Source organism: Lagopus muta, chromosome 4, assembly GCF_023343835.1.
Source record: "Lagopus muta isolate bLagMut1 chromosome 4, bLagMut1 primary, whole genome shotgun sequence".
Classification (NCBI taxonomy): domain Eukaryota; kingdom Metazoa; phylum Chordata; class Aves; order Galliformes; family Phasianidae; genus Lagopus; species Lagopus muta.
This window is the reverse complement of record NC_064436.1, coordinates 2,774,556-2,801,536: the sequence shown is the minus strand read 5'-3', so window position 1 is coordinate 2,801,536 and position 26,981 is coordinate 2,774,556. Positions and strand designations below refer to the sequence as shown.

At 39.0% G+C, this 26,981-nt stretch overlaps 1 long non-coding RNA gene across 1 annotated transcript in view; it reads right to left on the bottom strand.

The window, feature by feature from the left end:
- LOC125691600 (uncharacterized) overlaps nt 1–25,071 on the bottom strand; it is a 61,320-nt gene extending 36,249 nt beyond the window's left edge. Inside the window, exons 1-3 of the long non-coding RNA XR_007376180.1 lie at nt 24,970–25,071; nt 23,879–24,242; nt 3,091–3,180 (exon numbers count right to left, since the gene is read on the bottom strand). This is a non-coding gene — a long non-coding RNA (uncharacterized LOC125691600). The remainder of the gene's footprint in view (nt 1–3,090; nt 3,181–23,878; nt 24,243–24,969) is intronic.
- Nucleotides 25,072–26,981: the final 1,910 nt, after the last annotated feature.

The following is a 26,981-nucleotide window of genomic DNA, read 5'->3' as shown; positions in this document are numbered from 1 at the left end:
GTTCCTCACAATTAATGGTAACAGCTCACCGTAACTCATAGAACAACAGTGTAAGAATGTCTCCCAACAGGATTTTTTTTTTTCCTCTGAGGTTAATTTGACAATTTAGAATATTTGTTGAATTACATAGGTTTCCTCACAGTGTCCTCTTTGTCACTAATGATAACGTGTTTTTCACAGAACTTGTTTCTCACTGACCAAATAAGACTTCTGATGCATTTCTGAAAACAATTTAAATAATCAGCAAATCAAATTTTTACATCTTGACTTAAATAGAATTGAATGAAAACCAGAAATTGTCTACAGGGTGTCTAAAGGCAAAAAGTGATACCCCAGATTTCAAGCTTCTGAAGGGGATGCTCTAGATTACTGCAGTTTTGTCCCAGCTGCTTTGAAAACAGGGCAGCCAAATTTAAGAGAGCTGACTACCCCACACCTCCAACACAAAGCTTTCTGTTTCTCTGCTGTACTGTGAAGCTCTAGACCCAGGCAACACGATTCTCTTGGCAGGGCACAAGGAGTGGCTTACAAACAATTACTGCATGGTGTTGGGACATCACACAGACTATCAGCTAAGTAAATTTCAAATAAGGTGATGCTGAACCATGTTTCTGAATACCACTATTCCATCCCACTCATCACTCCCATTCACTACCAGCTGTTTGGAAGAGAAATAAATGTTCAGATACTTGGTTGTTCTACAGTCCTAGCTGATTACAGGAGAAAGGAAAAACACCTACCTAAAAGATGTCATCTACAGATAGCATCTTCTGTTGCAGCTTTCAACACTGATTTATTTCTATTACATCTTATCAGTTTCATCATCATCCCCATAACTCTGGAATATGACTCATTTACTTCATTAAATCTAGAATACTCTGATACTGTCTGGCCTTTTGGAATATCCTACAGAATGCCCAGGGAGAAGAGTTTTCAACAAGGCACTATCACCATAGCATCTTGGCAGTACTCACCTTTTCCTCCTGGCTGGTGCTAAGGAATAAGGGGAGGAAGAAAAAGATGCTTTAAATGGTCAGCAGGCAAGCCAGTATTTGATTGATGGCAAATTGGCATCACTGGTAAGTGAAAGTCAGTAATACAATTGGGAAAATGTTTTTTAATGGCATTTTTTCCCCACCATTACTATTTTTCAACTACTAAGATAAGTGATTTGAAAATTAAAAAATGCAGATGATCTTTAAGGTAGTTTTGAGAAAACATGTACTACTTTCTGTCCTGGAGGCAAAAAAACCCCTCAAAGTAGACCTATCTAGAAGGCTGAACTTGATATCCCATTTAAACAGAAGAGATGGAAATGCAGCCAAACTTTCAAAGCTGCTGTACAGCCCATAAGATAATTTCAAATAAATAGGCAACAAGATTCATCAGTTTAACTCTGCGTTTTCTAGGAGTGCATTTATTTTTGAAATCCTACTATAGAGAAAATATAAAATCTCTATTGTATTTATTTCCCTCTCAGTTTGATATATCAAACATACAAAGTCACAAGGCGAGGAAATTCTGTGCATATTTAATGTTAACTATAAGGCTAAGCTCTTAATTGGATCAAAGCTGCCATGCATAATTTTCTTCTTACAACATTTAGCCTTAGTGACCCAGCATGTGCTCTAGGAATCAAGCTGACTTCTTTCTATCTTGTTCATCCTCATCATTACTAGAAGCCAAATTAGAGCATCACTGACAGCTGTGCAACAAACTTTGCTATGCAGTCATGCCCTGTCAGCTGATGTAAGCAGCTAGGTGCAGAAAAAAACTCTTGAAGATGCACATAAGGAATAAAATCTAGTTCATTCTTATAGCTGTGATGCTGTTGCGGGGCAAATGGGAACACAAAGCATCAAACAGCTATTTTTATTTCCAGACTCAGCATATTCAACATATGCATAGAGACAGGTTGTTTTTGTTTGTTTGTTTTCCCTGATCCAGTTTTTAACCAAATCATCTTTTCAGAACAGGACATTTCTTTTACATTTCCTCTAAGATAGCTTTGAGAAATTTCTGCCCTTTCTGCTTACAATCAGAGTTACTGTCAAACACGTCCAAGTTGCTACATTATCACATGGAGCCATTTCAAAGCTGTCAGCCCTAGACTTTGTCTTCAGTTACATCGCCCATTCAATCTCCCTGGCTGTCAGTCAGGTTGGGAAGAAACCAACCCTACTGGCTTGAAGACTGGGAAGATGGGCATTACAGCAACTGCAAGGCCAGTGCACAATTCTCATAGATGTCAGTCAAGCTGGGCAGTTTGAGCCTCTTCATCTGAGGTGATGGAGGAGGTATCTGAAAGCCATGGGAGTGTTTGGGAACAGCAAGGGCAAGCTGCTGCCTCAGGAGTAGGGTTCAGTGGGGAATCCCTGTAGTAGCAGCCAAGGGCATCAGGCACGGTGGTGGTGAAGATATGGATCTTCAATCCATCTGCTGCTCAGGATCAGGGCAGTAAGGGTAATTAGGCTCAGACACAGCCCGCTCATCAACAGACAGGTTCACAGGGATAAAGACCAAACTAGGACACCAGCTGACAAAGCTGGAAACCAGCATCCTATGTTGTCACTAAGGATAACTATATTCAGTGGACTCTAGACATACTAGAACAGGTATCATTTATGTTACCAAAATGAATACTGAAGAGAAGACTTCAGTGATTGTAGTGTAGCCAGTTTACAGAACCAGTGAGGAACAACTTTTATGCATACTAACTGAAAATTATAACTGTTTTATTCACGTATGTGCCCCCCAGTATGCTTCAGCTACCTATAATACCTCTTTTAACAGCAATCACGTGTTATTAACTTATTTTTCTTACGTTATGTCTGCTAAATAAACATTTTTTTAAACTCAGTAACAATAACAAAGCAGTTCCACATGTTCAGTTGATGCCAAGATTATATTTGTAAGGAAAGCAATCTAAAATCAGTTCAAAAATTCAAACATCATAAAACAGAGACTTGAATGAAGGAATCTGCATCCAGCTAAACATTTTTATGTAATCAAATGTCCTTACTCTGCAATTGTTTTCTGTTTACTTCAGAAGCACCACCCACATCCATACACCTGACAAACCTTGCGTACCTGAATGCACCTTAAAGGGGATGGAATCCTCCACTGTTTTATCTCAGTGTGCTTTGTCCATCCTTATTCTCAACAGATGTAGGTCAAGTCCTGGTAGACAAAGATGGCAAAAAAGAAAAAGGACATGGATTATTTTATTCTAAAAGGAATATAACGCCTGCTCTATTTTCAAAATTCTGTTTGTATGCTTTATATGCCTTTAGCTTTCTGATTTATGGAAATACCTTCTGATGCGTCTCTAGATTTATTTTCTCTTTATTTTCCCATCATTTCACAGAACTTACAATGAATTCTTAAGTGTTTGTATTGTGTTTTTTCTTACCACCAATTAAGATGTAGCCAAAGAAGTATGACGGCACTGAGTATTTTTTTGGCTCTGATTTGTTCTTTTTTACAATTTTCTTTTAATCAGGATTCCTGTTAAGAAGCTTGACCTACATTTTGCAACCATCTATTTTTAATGCACCAGGCGTAGACAAACCTTTGTCACACGTACTTCCCTACCTTTGAGGAAGAGGGGTGAACTAAGAACAGATGACACCTCGCTGCACCACAACAAGGAGCTGAGGCAGTCTGTGAGAATTGTATCTGTTATAATGGAATCAGCCCTTCAGCATTTTCTGCAGCCTCTGCAATGTTCTTATTTAGCTTTCTCGACATCCAAAGAGTCAAAAGTAGTTTTGCTTCTGGAATCGTATCGGAAAAATAAAAGCGGTTGTGTCAAAGATCTTCTGTGATAGGAAACAATCTTTTTCATGTTTTAAAACTGAAAATAGAAGGAATCTGTGAAGAGAGTTAAAAGCACTAACTTAGCCTTGGAAACGCTTATTTGAAGGACTAATACTTCAACACAAGTAAAGCCTTACATTCTTTAGAGAGCTGATATATATATTCAGCTGTCAACATGATAGACTGTCACAGACTGCTTTTCACAGGTGACAGAAATGAATCTTTCAATAGCGGTCTAGACCCAGTATGCGCTCTACAGGACTTTATACCTTAGTAAATTGAATAGAGGATGAAAGAACAAGTGGGTGGGAGATGACAGGATGAAGGACATATGACAGTCACCTTTGGTGCATATCTTCCCTGTTCTACATTAAAAACTTCTGAAAACAATACATTGCTCCCAACTACACGGGCAGGCCACTTTTTGCAGATGTACGTTTCAGTGTATCTGCCCTAGATCATCAATCTTATGCTGAAAATTAGGAGAGAGAAAACAAATTAGAAAGAAAAGCTCTAAAAATCTGATGATTTTATGTCATTCTTAAAGCTGTGGTGCATCTTCCCAAGGGAGTTTTGCTAAGAATGAAAGCAAGGTATCCAGCAAAGCAAGTAATTAGAGCTTCCTGACAGATCAAGGAAAGAGGCTGATGTAAAGACCGAAATGTGATTATCTCAGCCTTGAAATTAAGAGCAGAGGACCTATGTGTTTTGGGATTACTTACTAACTGCTTTCAGCACTGTGCATGATTAACTCCTGATGTGCATTCTCTGTAGCTGGAAGCTTTGTTAAGAATAGAATGTATGCTTTCAACCTTTATCTGAATGCAATCAGTCTTTTTTTTTCCCCTCTAAGACGGATAGTGAAAGAGTTGTTACAATTAAAAAGCTGAGAAAAATTGAGAGGTTCAAGCTCTGCATGGGCATATATGTTACTCTGAGATCAATATTCCTTTTAAGAATAAAAGAACACCTTGTGACATACTTTATTTGCAATAACATATGTTGCTGGATGTGTTTACCTTTAATTTCTGCCTACTTGGGACGACAATGAGAGAAATTCTGCAAGGCTAAAGAGAAATTGACATGATACAGTCCTGTTCCCAAACATTGATGCCTTTGGGATTCTTTGAGCTTAATTTTCAGATTAAGTCCCAGGAGAATTCATGAAGGTTAATAACAATATTGACAGAAAGTAGCATATTTTCAAAGAGGCAGTAACACATGGGTTCACTGTCCCTGTTTTCTACTAGGATCACTGGAGAAAAATACTAAGCAATTCTTTTATACGCAGTCATTTCTTTCTGGTTTGAACACTCATTTTACATGGCTGTCTTACTTTGTAACAGAGTGATCTATTTCTTTGCAGAGAAGTGAAGTGTATATTTGAAAATGTTTCCTTTTGAAAACATAAATTTAAATAGATATTTTTCTTCTCTTTCAGTTACTTGTGAAACTGCTTTAATGTCTGGCACAAAATAACAGTCCTATACAAGTTTCTCATGTGCTTATTCAGTGTTTTCCTTGTGAAGAATGCCCTAAATACATGTGCTGGCTGTGTACTACTCTTAATGTAGAATTGTAAAGCACTCTGAATGTCTTCCAGTCAAGCACAATGCCTTTATGGTTGTTTTAGGAAAGTAGTGTCATTTAAAAGGATGTCATTAAAAAAGAGCTAAAGATCATCCTGTTCTTCTGAATGTCTACCAACAACTTTTTGGCTCAGGATCATGCCTGAGGTTGGGAAATAAGAGATCCTGAGAGCTCCTCTGACTGGCACTGATAACAATTAATACTTACCTTAAATATTATTACATACCTTCATAGGTGACTATAGCACTACCAAACTGGTTAGAAAGCCCCTCAGAAATTGACAGAGGAATAGGATTAATGAGCTTATCAATTAAGGTATCAAATACACAGAGAGGTGATTTGTTTATACTACACATTTATGATCAAAGCTGACAGAACACACCGCTTTCAAATCCCAGGCTACTTCTCCATAGCTTATATTCCCTTTTACAACTTATTAGCCAAATCCTTAAGCAACAGTTTTTGAGGGCAAAAAGGGCACAGTGTAACTCACTCTGGGAAGTCTGATGAACACTCCACAAGTTCAGACTTTGTGAATAACTGGAGTTTCATCTTCTTGTTGAAGCTTTCTTGTTGTGCAAGTTGTTTCATGCCTCAGTAGCAACTTTGCAGCAAATACGCCTGGAAGGCACTGTAATAACTGCATAATGAAGAACATGGAGGGTAGAGCTTTCAGAATCTCTTTCTCCATTCTCAAACAGTTGCCTAGACAGGTTTCTGTATTATCATACAGTATTTTGTTTTCATTAATCCTTTCTACTCTTTCCTCAGACAGCATGGAGGTATTTGTATCCTAACGATACAGCACTTTCATTGCCAAGTAAAAACACTCAAGTATGGACACAAATACAGTGAGCACACTAATGCTTAATGGCGTACCCTCCATCAGGTGTTTGTGTCATGTAACTGAGTGCAAAGGAGCAAAATGCTCATAAAATGGCAATTTGATGTGAGAATTTAAAACTCAGAAGGAGATCCTGTGGCAGAAGGACAACAGGTTCCAATCACTATATATCCATCTGTCTATCCTATACTGCAAGACTGCACTGAGGAGCCAGTCAGAAATAGGTGAACTACTCATCTAGAATATCACATGGGAAGATCACTTTTGAATGCATTGCTCTTGCCCTGTGGTGAAGTGCTTTTTAGACCAACTCAACTCATTGTAATTTCTGTCCATTTTAATGTCTGTTCATATTCAGTCCCTCTATTCCATTTTTTTTTTTTCCTTTCCTTCCTTTCTACTCCTAAAGAACGCAACTGACGTTAATCAATGGCCACTGATGTTCTTCCATCCCTTCTTCTCAAGTGAGTTGCAGTCAGAGAATATTTTACCTAATTTTCAGCACCTGTGTGAATTAGGAGGCTAAACTACTAATTGCAGCATCATGCTTATTTTGTACCCAGCCGGTCAATGATCACAAATAACATTTGCATATTAGCATAAATAAGCAGTAAGATTTGATAAGCTGAAAAAAAATACTGGCTACTCTTCCTTTTTGAAAGATGTGGATGGTTAAAAATAGTTTCAGCCATGTTGTCGCATAGCAGTGGTAGCAGAAACATGTTCAACTCCTTACAAAATTGGGCAGCTTCCCAAATGAACTAAGTCAGTGAAACATCTAATCCCGTTTTTCCTTGGTCTCATGATCACATATTCTCCACACACCTATAATTTCAACCACCCTGTTAAAGATTCACTTTTTTGCTCCTGTTAATTTATGTGAACTATTATCCAGGCTGTGCTTTTTTATTATTATTATTATTCATTACCACTAAATTATCTACTTCTTTGCTTTTATTAACTCTGAAGTAATAAATCTAATCAGCAACTAAAAGTAAGATACTGCCATTTATATTTTAGGAGCAAATTTGTATAATTAATTTTAGCACTTCCACATTTAGACATAGTAAGTAGCTGCTTAAAAATATTCTTTTATGAATGACCAAAGCTACATACAAAATGGGTTAATTAGTGGAAAAGAAACACACCATGAAAGTAGAGCTATACTTACTCACTTAAAACCTCTACCATCATATCACGTTATATTGATTAGCAACACATTAAACACAAGGAACTTTGATTGTCACATCTTATTACAATGCCCTGACCTCTCAGTCCAGTAAGTAGAGTAGTAGACCAAAGAGAGCAACAATTCACAATCACTACATCAGCCTGGTAGCCATTCCAGAAAGCCACAGTTCCTGAACAACTGTAAGTATATTTAACTCTCTCCCAAATAGAAGTATTTGCTAATTCAGTTTTAGTATACAACTGCTAATTAAAAATAATAGACATTTGTATTCCCCCCATCCATTTTTTCCCCCCCATCATGAGTTTACAAGGGTTCTCTAACCTTGGTTACTTTAAATAAGTGCTTTTACATTTAACAGAAAATATAGCAGTAAATAGATTTCAGGGAATAAAACATTAAAACTTCACTAAACAGTAATTGGGCTGAAATCATAGCATTAGAAAGAGCACAGGTACAGAGTTTGTGTTGATAGGCATTTACCATTAACTAATAATTAGTGACAGGTAAGTAAATGATTTGTCATCGTGAACAGCTGCAAGTGTCAGCAATCACTTGTGGTCAGAGATCATTGGGTAACTCAATCAGTTAGGTAATAATGCCTTGGTTATGTGGTAAATAAAACAATCTCTGAAGCACTGTAATTTTTATTTTAATGAAACACTGAAAGACAAAATGCAAATGGAGAGGAATTAGCACTGAAAAACAGGACTCTTTCTCTTTCCTCTCCATATAGCAAGGCTATAGTGATCTCTACCAATGGTTTCTTGACGCAATTAATAAGCCACATATATATGACATGGACATTCAGATTAGATCAATACATTAAACCAATTGTTAACCTATGTGCATTAAAACTAAAAAAAATAATTCCTTTCCTTGTCTCTAAGTACTGCAAAGGTAATTTCCTTTCTGTGAAACTGCACAAATGTGCACAAATTTTGTCACAGAAGCAATAAAGACAAACTATCCCTGGGGCCAAATCATCTTCCACAGTCAATATTCAGATAGTATATTTCTACTACTAAATTTTAACCTTATTTTGTGTTACCTCCAGTAGGCACAGCTATATTTTCTTTTAGTTAATTTAATGTTATCAATATAGAGATTTTCAGTTCTGTTGCTGTAATTGATTCTGCATCTTGCACCAAACGTATTATTATGAGAAGGCCACTTACAGAACTGCTGTTCCAATATATGGTGATAATGGCAGATGTGGTCTAAATATTTCTTTGAATCCTAAAGTAATTGAATTTGCTTACTCTATTGGCTCTCTTTCTTAAAGTACCTCCGAATGGCAAACTGCAGTGTAGAGCTAATAGATTCTAACTAGCTGTGGTCCAGACAAAACACAAATGACCAAAGCTCAAAATCACTTTATCTGTTTCCTGAAAGGTCAGCATTTACTTGGATAACTCTACACTATGCTCAAAGCTATGAGTGATCCTGCCTAAAAGGCTAAGAAAAATTGTTGCTTGGGTACGGTCTGCAGTGGAGAGAAAAATTCTGTTCTACAAAATCAGCTTCAGACCATTAGGATGTCAAAAGGGCTGAATGATTCTGTTGGATGTGTATTGAGGAGATGGAACCTAGAGAAAATTTCCTGAAGTTCTCATGGAGGCATAAGCAGCCAAACAAAACATTACTAAAACAATAGCCAAGTTTTCTGACTGAGATACTTAGCATCATATGCACTGAATTTACTTTAAAAAAAAAAAAAAAAAAAAAAAAAAAAGGATCACGGGAGCTGAAGATCTTGACAGGTAATCAATCCTTTCTTGTAAATGTGTAGTTAATTAATACAGCATAATCCTCATTAAGAATGAGATTCTTCATTTTGCGTGCTTAACTGAGATTGATTGGATGATGACGCAGGAAAATGCCAGCATATGTGGTCCCATCTGTGTCTTTCACTCAGATTTCCTTGTGCAAGTACGTGACACCAATATATACCTTTTAAGCGATGCAAGTGGTAAATCTGGCTGTTAAGAACATAGCATCTGTGGACAGAAAGTTTGTCTCCTGTGATCTATGTAGGTCAGAAATAAACTATTCTTTTCCTGTCAGTGTTCGAAAAAATAGATATACTGAATGCAACTGTGTTAAAAATAAGTAAAACAATGCAAGGTTTAGGGCACTAGAGGTGGCAGAAAGATAAGAACAATAAGTAGACTTTTTTGTCTGTTGCAGACTTGATCAGAAAAATCAAGATACCTTTCAGCTCTAAGTCTACTTTGCTGCTTAAGGAACAATTCTGCTGAGCACAGAAATTGCAGGGGAGCTTACCAGTTCTTAACTTCAATTCTTCAGCAATTGAAAGGGCAAAAATAAGTATTTTTGTCTCTAAGGGCCTCAATAGCTACAGATTTTTTTACAGCCGCCTAAAATTCTGGTAAAGGAATGGTCTTTATTGTTTGTTCTTGCCTACTTGACAGAGTTAAGAAGACTTTGAATAGCAGCTGTAGTCTTCAGTGCATATAATGCCAATCTGGCAACATCAGAACATCACCAGGGGCCAGAGACGTCATTGGTATTTCACGCAGCTTCACTGCCTTACATTAAAAACATCAAGATCTCTCAGTTCACAAAATCACACATAGTTCTGTATGTGTTTGCTGAGTACTGTATCAGAACAATTAAGTACATTGACAATGCTTTCAGTTCTAGGAATAACCAACACTAGGGTCTACTTTCAACAGTGGTACAACAGGGTCTTGACTGAGATAGACAAAGTAAGTCATCTCCACCTGAGGTCTAACCAGTTTCTAGCTATATTGATAGGTGACTAGATTCAAGAAATTTGCCCGTTATTCTCATGGTAAAGACCTTTATTCTCAGGGGAAGGTCACTCAGCTTCTTTCCAGCAGTGACTTTTCCTGATTTATGCTGAGAGGAGACTCTCTTGACATTCCTGGATGATACTGTAAAGCACATGGGCGTATTTTACTATTCTTTGACAGGAGACAGATGGAAGAAAATTTTCAGTCTCAAGTTGCTAGACATATCCCCCAGGCAACATCCAAACTAACGTAATGTCCTTGAATGCTAATAGTTGAATTTTGACCTTTGTGGCCAACCACAAGCTATGAATACGTGCGACATGTTACCCTATACCCAAAGAAACTGATGCCTTGTGAAAAAGGAATAGCCTTTGGCTTGAACCAGCATTAGCAGAATCTCTGTTAGGATCCCAAAATCTAATACAGGGCACTGTAGATCTAAAAGCGATATTATTTGTCACTTGTTATTTCATTATAACAGGGCTGCTAATTCAGCTATTGAACAGCAATTTAGACCAGAAGGAAGATCAATAAAAACATAAAAATTACCAAGCCTTGCCAAAATGTAATATCTATCACAGCTGACCTGACCAATATAGAACATCACCTTCTCATTAAGATCAATACTTGTGATATCTTCTAAATGCAACCTAACATTATTAAAACAGAGAACATCCTTTGGGCATGAACTTCTGCAGGGCACTAAGAGCTTAGAAAAAAATCTTGTATAACATCTACCTAAAATAATCGTGGGCGAACAAAGTCTCATTGACTCCCTTAAAGGCAAGATAGTATGTTAACTTAAAAGTGAATCCCCCACCTCACATCTTGTTACATTGAGTACCAGTGAAGTTAAGGTAAACTTTAAAAAGAAAAAAAAAACAACAAAAAAATACAAGAAAAAACAAACAGCGCACAGAAAGGAGAAAACACAAAGGTTACATTTCTAAAAATTGTTGCTAATCTATAACAAGAGCTATAATTTCAAAATTTAATCCGTTATACTACAAAGGCACCCCATATAAACAGAGCTGAGTGGACCTGCTAATGCTTGAAGGTTCAGACTGCACAGCTTTTTGTCATAAAGCATGACTGAGTGATTTAAAATAAAAAATCTGAGGAGTTCAAGATATTTTTTACCTTTTCTAATTGATGTGTACAATTTTTAGAGCCCAATTTACATGTTGGTATAAATATTTTGTGTGATTTCTAGTGACAGTATTTAAAAACAATTATGAATACCAACTAGTTCCCACTAGAAACAGAATTAGGTGTTAATGTGTCTTACTTCTCTTGCGATGTGGCATTAAGTACAAGCATCAAAACTGGCAAGTCTTTCAATATTATGGAAACTGCTGGAATATGATATTTGCACATGTTGAACTGAAGTGCAGTAGCACACCTGAATCTCCTCTCTTACCAAGTCACATTCAAGAGACTGCTTTTCTTCCTGAGGTTGGTAACCTTCAACTTTCTCTTCGAAGATCCTTCCTTTCTTTGGCTGCAGTCACCACTGTCAATGTTTGTGACTACTAATCTTGGCATGCTCATTTTGTTAACAATTCTTTAAGCACTAAGTATGTTGAACAATGCACAAAAATCACATTGTGTACACAATGCAGCACAGCCTTCAGGCGTGTCAGCCAATCCTCCCAACTTCGTATCATCAGCAAACTTGCTGAGGGTGGCCACTATCTCCTCATCAAGGTCATTGATGAAGATGTTGAACAAGACTGGACCCAGCACCGACCCCTGAGGAACACCGCTAGTTACAGGCCTCCAACCGGACTCTGCACCACCAACAACAACCCTCTGTGCTCTGCCAGTCAGCCAGTTCTCAACCCACCTCACTGCCCACTCATCCATCCCACACTTCCTCAGCTTGGTTATAAGGATGCCATGGAGGACAGTATCAAACGCCTTGCTGAAACCAATTCCTGAGGGAGAGATTTTCACTGAAGACAGAAGCAAAGAAGGCATTCAGTATCTCCGCCTTCTCAGCATCCCCCGTTACCAGAACACCCCTGTCACTTAGCAGGGGAGCCACATTCTCCCTAGTCTTCCTTTTACTGTTAACATACTTAAAAAAGCCTTTTTTATTATCCTTTATCACTTTCGCGAGATTCAATTCCAGGTGGGCTTCAGCCTTCCTTGTTGCATCCCTGCAGGCCCTGACAACATTTCTATACTCTTCCCAAGCGGTCAGACCCTTTTTCCACATTTCATGGACCTTCTTCTTCCCTTTGAGTTTGTGCACGAGCTCCTTGCTCATGCACACAGGTCTCCTGCCACCCTTTCCTGATTTCTTGCTCACAGGGATGCACTGATCCTGAGCTTGGAAGAAGAGCTGTTTAAATGCCAACCAGCTCTCGCAGGCCCAATTACCAGGAGCCTAGGCGCAAGAAGGACTAGAGAGGCAAGAACAGTAATTGAACTGACAAGGCATCCCCAAACTGCTAAGTGGCAATGGCAGCTAAGTTCATGATCAAATTTCTTGATGTGGATTGTCAGTTTTCAGTATTCAGCATTATTTTTTCAGTACCTTCCCACTTTATTATTTCATCTTCCTCCCTTTCTCTTCTGAGAGGGGAAAGAAGCACAGAACTGAATAACAGAACTTCTACTCTGAATTCAGCATTCAAGGAATGATACGGGCCTTTTCAAGGAAGCTGATGGGAAAAGACCATCAGAGGAAGTCTCCATAGCTAGTTCCCTGATCACTCCTTGCCAACAGCTGTGACATCATTAGGATGGAGACATTGGGATCCTTCTAGAAACCCTGATTTATTAGGAGGAAAGCTCAGCTATTTGCAGAAAAGTTTAGCTCTTTCTTCCCTTTTCCCTGTGGCTCCCTTAAGGGGCATTCCTTTCCTCAGGACTGTTTCATCAACAGTTTTTTCATTGACAAAGTAGCTTGAAATTATGGATTGTATAAAAAGCACACTGCCCTCCCTATTTCTTACCTAAAAAAAACACATCTGTTGTGTAAGTAAAATAACTGCAGGAATGGATTATTTGTTAGAAGTAAACAAAATTACATTGGGAGCTGGAAAAATGTTGTAGACTTACACAGTTCTGCTTTATATATAATTAGACAGTGTTAGGTATCACACAGAAAAGGTTTCTAATAGTTATGAAGCAAGCACAGATCCTTTGCTTTTCAGTAACAACAAATCTAGTTGCTATTAGAGATATATTCAGCATAGGAAATACGCATGAATATGTATTAACCAATTGCATTTCTCTTACTGAAAGAGAAAATGAAATGGCTGGAAATGCAACACCAGAATTGTTGAGTTGTAAATAAAAGGGTTTTTTCTCCATATGTCCCAGAATTAAGATGCAAACATGCACCCAACAATTCAAGTACAGAATATAAGATGTTAGTAAGCTGGGAGAATGAACAAGATAAGGATTGGAATAATGAACTGGAGAACTAGAGAAACTAATATAAGGATTGTAACTTGCTACGAGTGCAAGTTTATGAAATTAAGCACTTCTATTTCCTGTTCTCATTATTTCCAGAAAAAGATGTTGGATAACTAAATAGCAACAATAACACCATTACTAATATCTTTGAGTTTTTTTCTACATTTTTTCCTTTTGAACCCTACATATGAATTAAAGCAATTTTTTTTTTGTTTGTTTTAAAGACCAATTTTCACCTTTCCTAATGGTTATATCGGCCAATAGCAGAAAACTTCTGGAACAGCAGGGGGAAATATATCAAGCAGAGCCTTTTAAAGAACTGACAGATTGAATAAGGAGACCTGAAAAAGGATCTGGTAGGCGATGGATCGTCAGGATGTGTGTGCAGAATCGATGCGACGTGTTCTGTTCCCTGCATCGGTGGGAGGGAAGAGTCTGCAGCGACACATCTTGGAAAGGACAGACTGCAAGCCATGGTGTCTTGGTCCTCAGCCAGAAGGAACAGAGAGCAGCATGTTTTTTAGTCAAATGGAAGTAGTAGCTCTTCAGTTTCAGAGATTTTCCTATCGCACCAATGTTTACTAACACAACTCTTTTATATTTTAATTTTAAGCCAAAAATTAAATAAATGAATGGTAATTAAAATAATGAAAGGTAAAGCTAAGGGACTCGACTACTCAGCAAAACAGAGTTGGCCACAGGGCGCTGGAAGGAAGGCTTCTGCTGATACCAAGAGTAGGCTTAACTTTTGCAGTTGCTCTGCCAGGGGCAAACCTACTAGAAAATCTTGTCACCACCAGGTAACGTGCTGTCTTTGGTGTAGTTAAACTTCAGGTTTAGTTGGATCTGTCAGCCTGAAACAAGGAGAAATCAATGCATTATCTCCAGTTTTCAGCCTTCATTTGCTGTCCTCCTTCTTACCTTGTATTCTCACAGCCACAATGGGATGCACACTCAGAGGTTTGCTTTCATAGTGAAGACTACAAAGTATTGCTGCTTTTCATCTGTGGAAAGACCTTTCTGTCTTTCCCCTGCCCTCTCTAAGTAAAGAAATGATTTATAACTTCTCACCAGAAGGAAGCCAACAACCATGCACAGCTTCTACATTTGCTGCCCATCAAAGATTATTTTCAGTTCTTGAGCATGACATTTCAAAATCATAGCCTATATATATATATATATATATATATATATATATATATATATATATATATGTTCCAGCACACTCTCGTGCATGGAAAAGAAAACGTGAGAAAAGATCAGAAATAAAGCTCTCTTGCGTTCAGAGAACCAGAACTCAGCAATGACAGGGGCTGCTGAGAGAACGCAGTTTTTAATAGCTCTGTGGATGTAATAGAATTCGCTTTCATCCCTATAAACAAACATTAAATATGTGTTTAATGACATTATGAAATGACAGAAGAAAGTCAAACTCTGTAAGTGAGAAATGCGTCTCAGCTACAGGCAAAACTGAAGGAAAACTTTAATCAACACAATCACAAGTAATTTGACAGAAAATAATTGTAAAGAAGTAGAAAGATATAAGGATGAGCTCTGACATTTTTGTTGCTTCAGATTAGGTATGAAGCAGAAGACTGCACAATAAAATGAATAAAACGAATATCTTAGGGGTTGTTCCAAATACAGGATCTTAATGTTGTAGCATGAAATATCATTTAGCTCCTTGTGCTTGTGAACTCCAAAGAACCCTCTCTTTCACTAAAAAGATTTAGATGTATTGGTCACAACTGCTACAAACCAAAACCATTGCTTGACATCACAGTAAAGAAAAACCTGCTGGTGTAAAATTGTGCTAAATCAATAGAGTCCCACGAGTGTAAGAGAGGTCAGGATTTGGATTGATTCTGCCTTCAAAGCTATAGGGAAAATTAATGCAGTGTTTAATAATCAATTTGGGACAGGGTCATATTTGTGCTTTGCTTGGTGCCAGGTTTTACTACATCTGCTTTACATCTCCTAAGGCTCTGTGTTGCATAACAGGACCTTCTGCAATGCTTCCCTGAAGTAGCAACAAAAACTGGATCTCAAGACATGGCCTGGCAACAGCTGCTATGCTTTACTATTCATATTTTTTCTCCATCTTGTGTTCCCTTCGTGTGTATCACTGCAGTAGCTGAATGTAGTTTGTCGCATGGAGCAATTAGCTTTCACATGCAAGGCAAGAAATTAATAACCCAAACTAGGGAACTGAGCCACTGAAGGACTGATGGGCTGCAGCAGAGGAGTGACCAGAGGGATGTCTCCTACTCTGACAGTACTGACTGCCTTTCAGGAAGGTCACTGCCCTTTCTGGAGTGAAAGATTATGGGAAGAACTTCTCAGTTTTAATTGCTGTCAGTGTCAATTATGTTGCAGGACTGTGTGATTTTGTAACTTGGCAGAGAGCTGAGAAGAGGAAGTGCTCAGAAATTATTGCAGCTAGTTGCTGTGAGTTGTCGCAAATCCGAGCAGGGTTGACAAGGTTTGCTCCTTGAAGATAGCCCAAGAGTAATGCATACCAGTTCCAGCAAAGCGTGTGTAGGAGTTGTGAAAGAGCACACAGTATTTCAGGATAATAATTGTGTTCATTGGGATCTAGTTATCTTCAGAAAAGGATATTTAAGGGTAAACTAACACTGATAATTTCAGTGAGTAATTGGATGCTACTGTCCAAGACATCACTCTATAAATGCTTCTAAGAAATAATTTGATTAAAAACGCCTTCTAAATTATGTCATCTATTTGCACTTTCTCTTAGCTTCTATGAAAGGCACAACTAGGTTATGATTAAGTCATAGAAATGCCATACAGGTACAAAACCAATGAGCCTTGTATTGATTATTCACAAAATTCTCTGTCAGCTTCCCCTGCAGCACACAGAAAATACCTCTCCCTGAAGGGAGGTTGTGGTGCAAAAGGGTCTGGCCTCTTCTCCCAGGCAAACAGTAGGACCCGAGGAAATGGCCAGAAGTTATACCAGAGGTTTAGGTTGGATATTAGGAGAAACTTTTTATCTCAAAGGGTGGTCAGGCATGGAATGGCTGCCCAGGGAGGTGGTGGAGTCGCCGTCCCTGGCAGTGTTCAAGAGGCGCCTGGATGAGGAGCTACAAGAGATGGTTTAGTAGCTTGTAGTACTGATAGGAATGGGAGGGTGGTTGGGCTGGATGATCTTGCAGGTTGTTTCCAACCTTGTGATTCTGTGATGTGCTCTTAAAGGCTGCTTCCCTAACTGTCCAGAAGCATCTCTGTGTTTGATGTGGCTGTGTCTTCCCCTTGTCATAGCCACAGTGCAGCCAGGATTCACGTGCTGAGCAGACCAGCAGGCTGCAGGCTTCTTCAGGCTCCCCCATACAGACTTTGCTCTTTTAGTATTTAGGATCAAACAGTGACTGGGTAAGATGAATGAACAAGTACAGTTCCTGGAGCCCATGAATATCCAATGAATATCCTGCCAGCAGCATGACATTCTGATACGCTGTTCCTGCCCAAAGCAACCTGAGAGAAAACACAGAAGGCTAAACCCAGCAAGGTACTTAAGCCTAAGAAAGAGCTACCATTAATTAACCACATTTATTTTCCTGTTAATAGAGCAGTGGCATCAGTGGATTCTCTTCTAATTCAGCTAATTTATCATGCCTCTAGAACTCACGTTCCCCCCCCCCCAACTGCTCAGAGCTACAGAAAAAATAACATGGATTGAAGTTAACCCTGGTATATTTCCACATCCTCTATCACAGTCCACATCTATTTAGTGAATAATTCAGAGATTCACTACAGAGAAAAAAAGAGGTAAAATTAAGGTTCCCAGAAAGCGAGAAGTTTCTTTTCAAGCACTAAAAAAGCAAAGAAATGCATCAGAAAATCCTGATGAATCCTTGCATGTCTTTATGTCAGTTGCTACTGTATCTTTACTAGTGGTTTCTCAATTTAATTGAAAAAATTTACAGAAGAGGACTGAAGTCACCACTTTTTCATCTATTTATCCTGAATTTCCTCTCTACCAGCTTTAGTTGTTGCTTTTATGCCCTCCATTAACAAGCTAAGTAATGCATGTCTTTCCAGGAGCAGAGCTTCGTGCTTCTGTTTTTCTTCCAAAAACCCCACTTTTTTTCTCAGGGGAACTGTAATAATTCTTCTAAAGATCTGTCTGCATTTCTGCATAACTAACTTGAGCAGAAAAAACACATTCACTTAATTTTGACTGGAAGCTGAATTACGTGCCCTGTCTCTTCTAGATACAGCCTCTGGCTCATGTAACATGCTCCTAGTTAGCTGTCATATAACTCTGCAGATCATTGTGTCCCGACCACTTGTAGCTCAGTGTGTGATTGTTCCAACAGAAAAATCATAGTCCCCTGCTGAGCAGAAAATCAAAGCTCTTACCTCTACTGAACAACGCATGGGAAACTGAACTCTTGTACTGAAGGTAACAGCAAGGACTCTAGTGAAACATTCTGCAGCCAGTTGTTTGTCACATGGGAATATAAGGGATTCCTCATAACAAACTAAGCCTATGCACTAATTGTAGAAAAACAGGTGGAGTGGCTGCAGTGCAGCAGTGCAGCACGTACAGTGCTGATGTGTACCTCCTTCACTCAGAAACTGACCTACTCTTCCAGAAAGTGGGGAAAAAAATGCATAGTGATTCCAGTTGCTATTGATGATGCTTTCAATCTGGAGATCAAAAAATATTTGCACCTACTACTGAAGCCAAAGTTACAGCCTTCCTTGATGTGAGAAAACGAATTTCTCTAAAGCACTCAGTTTGGCAGAATTGTCCTTCCCATAGTAGCACCCCAAGGGAGGGCAAAGCTCAGTAAATATTAAAGTTTAAATCATCAAAGATTATCTAAATTGCTAATAACACTCCAGAAATTTTATCTGCCATGAGAGGGATGTAATTTCCAAGTTTGCCTCCAAATTTCAGTCTCAGAAAATTTTGACAGATTTCCTTTTGCCTTCAAAAAAAAAAAAATATATGAAAAGAAGCACAATCAAAACACCAGAAGATAAACTAGTAATAAATGTCACAACATGGTATTTTAGGAACACTTTTGTTCAGATTATGTGCTTTCCTCAATGTATATCTAACTAGCTTTTTGTCTGAGGCAGAAGGATTATTCTACAAATCCTGGTAACAGAAAGCTTGTGGTTCATTTGGTGCCTTAAATTGCAATTCATATTTTGACATGAACAAGCACTTTGTAACCTGTTTGGATTAGGATTTCTGCTGTGCTGTTATAACTCAGGCTTGGTGAGACATTAGTAACATAGAAGCACATGCATAATTTCAGTACAAGCAAGAAGAGTATCTCAATTACAAGAGAATCAAGGCACTGGCCAACAGAAACATTTCTGTGCCATGAGGACGGTCACACACTGGAAGAGGCTTCCTAGAGAAGTGGTTGATGCCTTATGCCTGTCAGTGTCCAGGAGGCATTTGGAAAATGCCCTCAGTAGCATGCTTTATCTTTTGGGTAGCTCTGAAGGTCTCAAGCAATTGGGCTTGGTGATCTTCGAAGGTCCCTTCCAACAGAACTATATTATTCTGTTCTAAAATGTCTGCAAAGAATAAAAAATGACTGCATACATCGAGAAGCCTGATGACAGAATATCTTAAAGAAAAGGCAGAGTGGGACAAAGTCACAACTAGCTCCAGAGCGATTGGCACAAATTCATTTTAATTTGTAGTACCTTCTGGCTTGTCAGCTTGCATAGGCTCACTGGACCTTTGCTGAACCAAGGCTCTACATGATCCATTTTAATTCAGGACACCACAGGCAAGATCACATATATGTTGAAAGACCGTCACAGCTGGCAGACAGCGATAAATATGCATTGCAAAAAGCTTACTAACTCTGCAGAGAGTCTTGCATTGTGCTTATTTGGCTTGCATTACTGCACTGCGATACAACAAGAGGCAGCACAATTAATCACGAGCATTACAGGGTAATTTGTTATGACAGAGAGCCATGTGCGCTCACTGAAGACAGCTTCTCTTTTATCCCTTCATATTCCGTGCCTCCCTTCACGATTCTCATCAAGGAACTGGATCATACAATGAAGTATTTCTAGAACTATTTGAGATGAGGGCACAAGGGTGATGGTTCAAGGTACTCTGAAGTGCAAGTGGAGTTTTAGAGCACCTATCTGGCTTTGCATGCAGCGATGGAGGGCCTAGAGAAGCTGCACCCTGTCCTGCAAAGGAAGAATTAAAGAAATCCAAACAGGTATGGTGATAAGATCTACTGTTAGTGCACCTAACACAATGCTGCCAAGCAGTCCTGCGCTGATTCCTTCAAATTCAAGAGAGAAAGGGGAGAGCACCTCCTCTTCTCTTCCTGTATCACCTCCCAGAGGGGTTTATTTGCAGACAATACAGGGGATAAGGGCACTGAATATGTAATTTCCCAAATCATTACCCTACTGATAATAACCCCCTAGCCTGTGGCAGGGGGGTTGGAGATTCATGATCCTTGAAGTCCCTTCCAACCTGGGCCATTCTGTGATAACCCACTGCAGTTATTGGATGGCTTTTGTGTCCTCTGTAAGGAAGTTTTGTGGTGGTGTTTTCTTGCTGACACTGTACCACTAAGGCCAATGTTAAGGTTTCAGCTTTTTTTCTTTCTCATAATTTTTTTATGGCAAAACTTGTCTTGTGCACTGATCCCCTTTAGCTACCTAATTTTCTAATTAAGGTAAGTATTTGTTAGTCATAAATTGTCGAAATCTCACCATTCCCCTCAAGCACCACAGTACCCACAGACAAAAGGCACATTCATGGCACTTCACCCTGCTGTGCAAACACTTTTTTACAAGCTTCTTCACCACTAAATTTTGAATGTCTGAGATAGAAATGTACATGCCAGTGATAAAGACTGGATCCGTGATGCACATGCAGTAGCATAGACTACTTCAAGTAATGTGTTTTCTGAGTTCAAACAAAATTAGAAGTTGTTTCACTGACTCAGCCTGTATTTAATTTAATTGTATTTGGTAGAAACTGAAGAGAGCTAGCTAAGTTCTTGAATGAGCCAGTCATATTTTCTGTTTTTCTAATTTGTGAAGGATTGCACTCAGGCAGAGCTGATAAATAATACTACCCCAAACCTCTTTCGTGCTAATGGGTCACAGAGAACATACATCATTTGTGACCTATGATTCCATGCTTGTAATTTCTGGAAAATATTAGGGCAGCGTTAGAATCTCTCTCAATTCATACTCTCTCTCTCCATGAAATTCTGACATTAATTACGTATGGATAAACATGTTTAAGGGAAAGCTTGAAAAAAATAACTGAAAATATGTTCCCTTTTGTAAGATTTCTTTTCTTCACTGAAATCTTGCTCTTAGCATAATACACCATAAATAGGAGAACGTTTGAAAAGAGCAGACTTTTCAAAGCCTATTTGTACCTTATTATCCTGTGTTTTTTGTGATAAGTGACAGATCTCTAACTGCCTTTCTTGTGTACATATTCCCTACTATTTGTTCTTTCACCACTAACCCACCTCTTCACAGTTTATTTTAGCATTCAAGATGTCTGATGGAGGAGCCTCAAACACACAATAAACAAGAAAGAAAAGTCACATCAAACTGGGAGACCTCCCAAATGTCCCCTGAGTATTAATACGCCCTTTCAGAAGAAAAATATTGCTTTGACTAGGCTGCTACCTATGGGGAGTAATACTCAACCCTGTTCCAGTAATAGGCTCAAGAGAGCAGGATATAATACATCACGTTCTGCTAGGCTACCTGGGAGAACCTTGTCCCACCAAACCACCTTCCCCTTGCCTGCCATGTCTTTAGACATGGAAATTCTTACCACTTTGGCAGACTCTGCAGCAATATGCATTTGCAAGCAATTTCAAGAACTGAAAGCATTAATAGTTGCAATTTTCTGTAGCGAAATGGTTACACTATTGCCTGGAGGGAACATTGTACTCCTTAACCCTTTTAAATCCCGTGTGTGTTTTAAAAGTGAGAAAAATGAGCTATATTTTTTAATAATGGTAAGAATGGTATCAGGCTCCTTTCCCTTAAAAGCTTGGTCAGATATGCTATTCTGAAGCTGGTAATTAAGATAGCAAGCATTCAATTGCTATAGAACAGCCAGGTTTTTTCCTCTTATTAATAGTGCTAGTACCTCATACAAGAGTCTGCTTCTGTTCTCTGTTTGGTCTTTGACATCAATGCTGATTAAACTCAAGGAAAAGACAGAGAACCACCAAGACAGTCTTGAATTTCTCGGAGTGGATTTACGTATGTTTACACTTAAATGAACAGGTGGATCCCTGAAATCAGAGGCAGTCCTTCCAACAGGACCAGAAGATTCATCCTCTCCATCAAATATCACTTTTAAGTTTTTGCCCTGGCCTTAGATCACAGGTGATGCAACACAACCAAAGTCTTACAGTATGTGTACAAACATTACAACCAAGCCTAATCATTTCTTATTGCAAAAAAAAAACCAAAACAAAACAACAACTTGACATCCTCCCACCTCTCAACTGCTATGACTCTTCAGTCAGGAGGCATTTACATGCACCTTCTTAGGGTTTCACTGACTGTTCTACACTCTTAGAGGCTGGCAATTGGCATCCCAGCTTAAGCTTGAAAATAACTTTACCAGGAAAGGAACGTACGAGAACTTGATCAGGATAAAGACATTTTTCATTTCTTCCATTTACCATAATACAACAACTAACTTATCTCTTCTAAGAAGTACCTTAATGATGAATTAACCACATCAGTTCTCAAATCAGAAATTCTACTGTTTAAAGAAGAAATTAGAAAATTAATGCCTTCAGTGTTTTGATATCAACGATACATATATTTCACTTTATTTATCTGCAGAGAAACCTTATACGGAAAATGTTAGAATCACAGAATGGCCTGGGTTGAAAAAGACGACAATGCTCATCCAGTTCCAACCCTCTGCTGTGTGCAGGTCAGCAACCAGCAGACCAGGCTGCCCAGAGCCACATCCAGCCTGACCTTGAATGCCTGCAGGGATGGGGCATCCACAGCCTCCTTGGGCAACCTGTGCCAGTGCCTCACCTCCTCTGGCCCCGCTCCCAGAGCTCCACGTCCTTCCTGTGCTGGGGGCCCCCCAGGCCTGGACGCAGCGCTGCAGATGGGGCCTCACAAGAGCCGAGCAGAGGGGGACGATCACCTCCCTCTCCTGCTGGCCACCCCTTTTTCATGCAGCCCACAACACAGCTGGCCTTCCGGGCTGCAGGCGCACACTGCTGCCTCATGGCCAGCTTCTCGTCCACCAGGACCCCAAGTCCTTCTGCACAGGGCTGCTCTCAAGGAGATCTGCCCCCAGTCTGTATCAATACCTGGGGTTGCCCCGACCCAATGCAGCACCCTGCACTTGGCCTCGTTGAACCTCATTAGGTTCACATGGCCACTTCTCCATCCTGCCCAGGTCCCTCTGGATGCTTCCCTTCCCTCCAATGCATCGACTGCACCGCTCAGCTTGGATTAGCTTAGATTGACTCTTTAATCTCAGTATTCCTGCCATAAATTTCATCTACTTAAAGGCAGTTCCATAATATTTTCTATCAGAGAATCTCACAGCTCTTAAAGCGCTGCCCAGTAACCCAGTATATTAATATACTCTAGTATACAAATAGAAGAAACACGGATGTATAAACATAGAAATCACTTACCCTTCACATTTCTCATACCATGCTATAATACTTGCAGTAAAATACAGCTAGGTAGGAAAAAACTAAAACTAATCCCTACACTGATATTACAGGGGAGGGTGTATCAGAGGGAACCATTGTGAATATTGTTTTCGGATCTGGGTATGGACCTTCAACGTAAGCCATATTTCACCAAAAAGGCAGTAATCTTTGAGAAGACATAGCTGATAAATAAGAACCCATTAAATAAATTTACTTAATATGTATATAATACTGTCACACGAATAATGAGAACTAACCAGTTAGGAGAAACCATTACTGGAAAACAGTTATTTAAGCCCAAAAAACTTTCTTTATCTTTCTCCATTGTGCTGTAGTTTGAATTCTGCGAGATGTGAGTGTTTGTATGTATAGGATAATAGGAAAAATGTGCTATTGTAATACTGTAACACCATAGAAAACACAGCAATTACAGCACAGTAGCAAAGTCCTAGGCTGCAGCAAGAGAAAGCTTGCTCAGATCCAAAAACCTTGAGCACAGAAATAAAGGAAAAAAAGAAAAGCTGCTTACCTTCAGAAGGTCACAGGTAAGCAGGGATCTCCAGCAACAAAGCCTTAGCTCCACTGCCAGCCCTTAAATGAGGTCTGGGAAGGGGAGGGTCTTATCTCCACCCCTCCTATCAGAAAGGTGCACTTCTTGCACCTGAGCTCCCATGGGTTGGCCCTGCCTTCCCACCAGGTGCTCAATCACTGGTTTCAGACCATGACTTAGCATTTCTGCTACAGTCCTCTTCCAGTCCTAATTACTGTCATCAGAGTAACCAATGTAAATGTTCAATTGCTCCTCCATCTTCTCATAGCAGTCTTTGCATCCTTCTGAGTGTTTTCACTGATAGAATTCTACTTGAAGAAGGTTAAATTCTATATTGCAACAACTGAAAAAAAACGAGAATAGGTCATTATTTAAAAACTTGAATTAAGCATTTTGGCAATGAATAGCAAGTGTACCTATACACGCAGATGTTCGTGTGGGAAGGAAAGAGAAACATTCTCACTAGTGTCTTTTCTCTTGCTGAGGTGCAGCCCCCAGCATGCCATTGGGGAATCACAGAGGTAAAGAATAATGGGATAGGAGGGAAGTGTTTGGCCACGATAATGATAAAAGAGAGAAACACCAGTGAATAAACCACATATTTTCTTTCTATGTGTGCTAAAAATGTTGTCATTTAACACCTGTCCTGTAAGTTTGCCTAGCCATGGGAACATATGCCAGGCTGCAAGGGAATTGTGCCAGAACATTTGCCGTGGTGCCCCACACTCCCTACAGGTATTTTACCAGCTGGTCACCCTGCAATTGAAAATTCTTCCCCATGAGAACCATATATCTCTGCAAAATGGTTTTCCTTTGGAAAAAAATCCAAAGTGCATGGTGCAGGAGGATTCAGTGAAAGAATATACTTCAATTTCTTAGACGGTGCATTAAAAGTCAATGTCAAGCAGTCAGTTGGCAATTAAGATAAATGACAGTGACATAAGAACTACCAATAAGTGCTGCCTGACATATGTGACCCATCACACATCACAGATGGATTTACATTAACAGCTACACTTTCTAAAAGAGTCAAAACTGAAGTAATAGAAAGAGATGCCGCCAGCACTCACCCTAATTCTTCAAATTGTGATTATTAACAGGGAATTACTGCATAGAAGTTATCACTCCATTCCTGTTTTGGCTTTTTCAACAGCTTCCAGGAGTTTTTCTGCCAAAAAGTAGCTCCAAGCTGATTAATATACTATAGGATATTGTCCACAACACCTCAAAGACAAAGCTCATTAGCCCAATATCTTCATCAGGAGCACAATTTAACTTCTGAGAATTTAATCCTGGCACAAGTTTTAGCTAGGGAAAATAGTTTTAGCCCTTTGTGATAGCTTAGATATGCATTGCCAAGTACTTTTTTCCCTTCTGCACACATTTTTTTACCATAGCATTTTTGAAGATTGAGTTTATTGCTTGAGAACACTCAATTAGTTTTCTGTACATAAAAATAGACCTATTCTGCTGAAGGCAACACTCAAAATGCACTGCATTGAGAATTAACTCTCATAGAGCAAAAATGTGCTGTAGGAACAACATACAAACCAGAATAATCTCTCATTTGCAGGGTGATTTGATATCCCTGAATAGCTTGAATCAAATTTCCTTTTAATGGTCATGACTGATTATTGGAGAAAACCTTTGAAGCCTTTTGTTTGCCTGAGATAACAGTATCTAATCAATGTCTTGCCACTCCCACTGTTGACCATCTGTAGCTTCAATAGATTCATTCAATGAAGTAAGCTAACAATGGGCTTAACTATGATAATCATCTAAAAAGAGCTTATGAACTCACATGTTGACTTCCATCCACGAGATGCTGGCTCTAGGCTGAAACCCAAAACAGTAAAACTTCCTGAGAAGGTCCTCAGAAAATCTACACAAAACTTAGAATTCCTGACTTTTCAACCCTAGCCTTTGAAATTAATGCTGAAGAGCCTTATTTGTAAAACTTTTGATAGTGTGCTGATAATTCATAACATTATAAGAAAATAGTGTTTACTTTTAGTAGTAAAGGAGAGGTAATACCTGTTTGGTAACCAAAAATGTGTACATTTTGTAGTGGCCCTAGCTGCCTTCAGTGTTGACAATGATCTGAATTCAACTATATAACGAGTTATATCTTTGAAGCATCAAGCAAAGAAGGCTCTGCCCTCCTAGAATCCTTTGTATGTTCTCTGACATATAATTAAGCTTTCCTATTCGAGGGTTATGGGAAGGAAAATCAGGACTGAGGACAGAGAAGCCGGCCAATATGCGTACCCATCATACGAACCAACTGATAGGACTACCAGAGGCTTCAGGGACAGGGTCACTGATAGAGCTGGAGGCTGAGCTAAGGGAATGGCTGTAAAATGCTTCCTGGCTTAACATCAAAGATGTTCCTTACTCTTTTTTTTCCTGTCAAGTCAGCAATTCAGTATGGCATTTGTTCAGCAAGCGCAACCCATCTCCCCCTCGGATGTAACAAAGAATTAAAAAATCTTTCTAGGGTACATAAAACAGACTTGGAAACAAAACTGACCTGAAAGGATTTTGATATTGAGAATTTTGCTGTGGAAAAAAACCAGAAGGCTCAGGATTATCAGTTCACTGTTATGTGTATTTGCTACCATCTCAGTTTCTAACCTCCTAACGGTGGATTATTATATACTGAAGCTGAAGTCATATATAAAGACATATGATTAATTAAGTTCTTCATTTTTCTTCAAGATTGATAATGTTATCCAGCTATGTAATACCATGTCCTTTACTGCTCACCATCCTCTCTTAGCTGGTCATAACTATAGGTAACAAAACACTATAGAGGAAATTGGCATTCGTTTGTTCTGTATAACTACTTAACACATAGCTTCTCTTCGTGAGTATGCTCTGCTTCAGTTCTTCCATCTATATTTAAATGAAACCTTTAACAGGAAACATACATGACCTATTGATATAAATTATTTACAGCTATTTTAGTTTTAACTTGGTAGGCTGCTTTGCAAACCCTGACTGAGTGGCCTATAAAGCAATTAAGATTTCCAAACAGGTTCCTGGCAATGTATAACCTACCTTAATTACTTAGGCATTAAAG